The sequence below is a fragment of the Herpailurus yagouaroundi genome, unplaced genomic scaffold (assembly GCF_014898765.1).
Source record: "Herpailurus yagouaroundi ecotype Mexico unplaced genomic scaffold, PumYag 188, whole genome shotgun sequence".
In the NCBI taxonomy this organism is placed as follows: domain Eukaryota; kingdom Metazoa; phylum Chordata; class Mammalia; order Carnivora; family Felidae; genus Herpailurus; species Herpailurus yagouaroundi.
In genome coordinates this window covers 9,857,012-9,861,884 of record NW_024412419.1, presented here as the reverse complement: position 1 = coordinate 9,861,884, position 4,873 = coordinate 9,857,012, and the positions used below count along the sequence as shown (strand labels likewise).

Below are 4,873 nucleotides of genomic sequence, written 5' to 3'. Positions count from 1 at the left end.
TTCCCCAAAATAGCTGGTGTGAGCGGCCCAAGAGATGGAATGTAGACCAATAATTTCTCTCTTCCCATGAAGAGATGTATCCTCCAAGATACGGGAACCCTGCCTCATTTCCTGTGGCAGCAGGCAGAGGGTCCCCATCACCATCAGGAACCCGTTCACAGCCCCAGCCAAGGAGTCCAGAGTTGTGCCACTCCTGGAGCCTCGGGGAGGGGATAAGGACATAGTTACTGAAGAAAAGATACTACTCTGCATTGTTTATGTGTCAAAGATTTATAAGCCACGTTTTATAAATAAGGAAATATTCTTTAGAAAAGAAGCACATTATTTTGTTCAAAATACATACTCATTTCACTTGACCAGGCCGCTTCAAGGGAACTAAGAGGAAAGCCAGTGTGTGCATATACAGAGCTCCCTGAGAACCCGGAGGAAGGAGATATCACTTGTCACTGGGAACTTCTTGGAGGCTAGCTGGCTGGAGAGGGCCATGCCTTTGTCACCCCTCACCGGCCACGTGCACAATGACACCTGCATTATTTATTTTTGAGAGAGAGAGAGAGAATGAGCCAGGGTGGGACAGAGTGAGAGAGGAAGACACAGTTTCCAAAGTAGACTCCAGTGGGGCCTCTGGAGCTGGGCCATGTAGCAGCCTTAAGGACAGGCAGGCTTTTTTTTTTTTTTTTTTTTTTCTGGTCCTGGGGATAAAAGCATGAATGATGTCCAATTTTTCTGCTCCAGGGGCTCACAGTACAGTGGGAGTAAAAAGCATAAACAGCCAACTGTAAAAAAAAAAAAAAAAGAGAGAGAGAGAGAGAGAGAGAAAAGAACGAAAATGTTAGCATTTGGAGAGAAATGGAATCACAGTGCTGTGGCAGCATGGCAGAGTGAAGCGTGCTCTCTCTGTGTCTCTCTCTGTGTCTCTTCTGGGCAACAGAACTTTCTCTGCGGAGTCACTGTTTGCTGAGGAACCCATGGTTGATCCCTTTGGGTCTCACATTTGGTCTGACATAACAGAAATGTATCTTCTGATCACTTTGATTTGCGTCTGCCCTTCAGTGGTTGGAGAAGACACTCAAGAATATCATAAAGTTCTAGGTTTAGGGGCGCCTGGGTGGCTCAGTCAGTTGAGCGTCTGACTTCGGCTCGGGTCACGATCTCACGGTTCGTGAGTTCGAGCCCCGCGTCGGGCTCTGTGCTGACAGCTCGGCACCTGGAGCCTGCTTCGGATTCTGTGTCTCCCTCTCTCTCTGCCCCTCCCCTGCTCACGCTCTGTTTCTCTCTTTCAAAAATAAATAAACATTAAAAAAAAAAAAGTTCTAGTTTAAATCCAGCCTCTTCCCCGCTGACCTTCAGTTTCCTAACCCCTAAAAATAGAGAACACAGTACATCACTGAGGTTTTGTGCTGGTGTTGTTGGGGGAGGGGGATTAACCACAATGATGTTTGCAGTTTCCATGACAGTGGTTAATGCGTTCTTAGAAACTCCTGGCAGGGTGGTTCTGGCCTTCTTGCCCCTCCCATGGCTCTATCTGGAAAGGCAGCCATGCACATGTGTTGCTATCTAAATAATGCTGCTAATAATAAAACCAAACACCACTATTCGCCCTCTTCTGGGTAATGGCTATGTCTTTCTTCTTTCACTGCAATCAGAGCTGTTGATTTTGCTGCCACTGCCTTCTCTATTAGGAAGGATGCCTGTTTATCTTCTCTGTCCTTGAGTCCCCTCCTCCCTCCCCCAGGAAATGACTTGCCACAGCCAGGGTAAGAGGAGGTGGATGTGAAAAAGTTGAACCTGCCGGTGGAGAGATGAGAAACCCATTATTCTCCGGTATCTATTTTGTATCTCAGGTTTCGTTTTGTTTTTGTTTTTTTTTTCTCAGATTCTCTTCCTCTCCCACCCATCCCCCCAAATGATGTTGCATCTGGGTGTCTAAACCCCGCTCACAGCTGTGCCAATGCCTTCTCCACTCTTTCCATCTGCCTGTTTGTTTTTCTTGGTTTTAGTTTGCAGTCTGCTATTTTGCATAAGCAAAATTATCCTTTCACGTCTTACCCGTTTCGACGGTTTCTTCTGGTTATTGTAAACTGCGGCATCTGTGGTGCCTGTCTCCTAATTATATTCCCAGCCTTCTAATAGGAAGGGCAAACAGGCATATGAAACAGCAATACGGAGGCTTCTGCATCCCTGACCTCCACGTAGGAGTCCTCAGAGCTTTCCAGGGTATTTCATCGAGCTCAGCCTGCTAAGATAATGCACACACTTCTACTCTCTAAAGACAATTATAACACAGACTGAGACAAAGCTCCTGGGCACGTTTTCTTCATAACTGAGTCATCGTGGCTCTCAAAGCATGACTCTATAAGTAGATGCATAGCTCCAGTTTCCTGGTTCTAGTGATATTCAAATGATTGCTTATTTTTAGACCAATTGAGGCAGCTGAATCAAAGTAAGAACAGAGATGAGAAGAGTGACAGTCAAGAAATCAGGATTTGAAAAAGAAGAAGGAGGAGGAGGAGGAGGAGGAGGAGGAGGAAGAGAAAGAAGAGGAAGAAGGAGAAGAGGAGATCAGGATTTGAGACCCACTATGGATACTAACTTGCTGGGTGTTTTGGGAAAAGTCCCACAAACTCCCTTGACCTTAATTAACAAATCAGTTAAATTAGCAGCTGGACTAGATGACCTGTGAGGTAGAGGAAGACGATTGATTCAATCAATGAGTTGTTCATTGTACCAATAATGTACCAGAAGTTAGGGAAACTAAGATGAATTGAATATGGTCCCTGTACAAAGAAGATCTCAATGTATGATAATGGGGAGACCAAATACGTATACAGATGATCTTAGTACAGTGGGTACAAGCATAAAAGCATGAACAGCTCTCTGCATTGTTCACAGGATGATCTATTCCAAGGATCATTTTCTCTAAAGAAAAGATATTTCAGGCTTTGCATCCCATACAATGGCTGTTGCAATGACCTCACTCTGCCATTACAGGGTGAAAGCAGCCATAGATAATAAGCAAACAAAAAGCATGGCTGTGTTCCTATAAAACTTTATTTGCCAGAACAGGTGGTAGACTGGGCTTGGTCCACAGGCTGCGACTCACACATTCCTAATCTGGCCACAAACATATTTCATTGAGGTTAATCTTCAGTGAATTCCTTATTCTCTGAAAAGAAGGGCAAAGCTCATAGCCCCTACCACGATTGTAATTCCTTAATTTGACAATCAGACCTTTCATTCTTTTCCTCCCTATAAAGTGTCAGTTCCGTGAGAAGAGTGCCCATAGGTGGCTTATCTTTTTTGCAGTTGTATCTTTAGCACCTACACCAGAGCCTGGAACAGAATAACCCACCCCTCCGGAGTATGTTGAATGGACGAATGTATAAATTAATGCTATAGAGGGGGCACACAGTTATTGTCTGGTGCCGTCTGGGAGCAAGGGTGACAGGGGGCTGGGAATGTTTCACAGAGTAGGTGACAATATGAGGTGGGATTTGGAAGACAAATAGGGGACAAGAGGATTGTGTGAGACATTCTAGACTCTCTCTGTCTTTCAATAATAAATAAACGTTTAAAAAAAAAGAAAGATGTTTAAATTTTTTTTTTCAACGTTTATTTATTTTTGGGACCGAGAGAGACAGAGCATGAACGGGGGAGGGGCAGAGAGAGAGGGAGACACAGAATCGGAAACAGGCTCCACGCTCCGAGCCATCAGCCCAGAGCCTGACGCGGGGCTCGAACTCACAGACCGCGAGATCATGACCTGGCTGAAGTCGGACGCTTAACCGACTGCGCCACCCAGGCGCCCCTAAATATACTATTTAATGTTAAAAGTAGACGACAGAATAACTAAGAAGAATAATAGAAAATCAAACATTTGGAGATTTGGTGAAAGAGAAAAGTAGAATAAATGAGCAAAATCTTTATCTCTTTTTATTTATTTATTTATTTATTAAAAAAAAAACTTTATCCGTATTTATTTTTGAGAGACAGAGACAGACAGAGCATGAGCAGGGGAGGGGCAGAGGGAGAGGGAGACACAGAATCCGAAGCAGGATCCAGGCTCTGAGCTGTCAGCACAGAGCCCGACGCGGGGCTCGAACTCACAAACTGCGAGATCATGACCCGAGCCGAAGTCGGACGCTTAACCCCCCCTGAGCCACCCAGGCGCCCCAACATCTCTCTTATTCCACCAGTGCTGCCCAATACCTAATATCTAGTATGTAAGATATGTAATATCTAAGCTATTACACTAGATCGTTAAGTTTAGGATACTCATGCCTTAACTTTTCCTATCGGTTTGTACCCCACTGTGAATTCCAGCTTTATGTCCTCTATACTCTTACATTATCAGTAGCATCGTTTTGTCTATCCCACCAGACAAGCAGCACCAAAATGTCTATTCCTTATCGAAAGTTTAATTCTATCGGTGCTTATGTGATTATACTACATTTATTTATATTTAATTTTGAAAACTATATGATCATTGCTCATTTGCTAAGCCTAGATGGGTCCAATGCTAAGACTTATGGAATTTCCAAAGGTGACTATTTCTACTTAGCAGGATTGCATAGCTTCTCTAATTTACCTCACTTGTTAGCATATGCAGCAACATGGTTCATTCCATGTTCATGTCAGGTCTCTCTTGTTTATTCTCTACCTTCCTTCTCCAAGATGCATATACCGGGGTTCCTAGTTACCTTCTTTCATTCTGTATTTATCTCCCCTTGTCATATGATCATATGTTTAGTGTAGCCCAAACTCTCAACTATAATTTCTATCTATTGAGTACACACCCCCCCCCGCCCCCCGCCCCCTGGAAATTTCCCTCTCGCCCTTCTGATGCACTTCCAACCCTTTCTCCTTTTTTTCC

The 4,873-nt window shown here is 44.1% G+C and overlaps 1 long non-coding RNA gene across 1 annotated transcript; it reads right to left on the bottom strand.

Moving 5' to 3' along the window:
• Nucleotides 1–637: 637 nt before the first annotated feature.
• On the bottom strand, nucleotides 638–2,678 carry LOC121044559 (uncharacterized). Its single transcript, XR_005797357.1, has 2 exons — nucleotides 2,050–2,678; nucleotides 638–776 (listed from the first exon to the last, which is right to left on the bottom strand). It is a non-coding gene; the product is annotated as an uncharacterized LOC121044559 (long non-coding RNA).
• Between the last annotated feature and the right edge of the window lie 2,195 nt (nucleotides 2,679–4,873).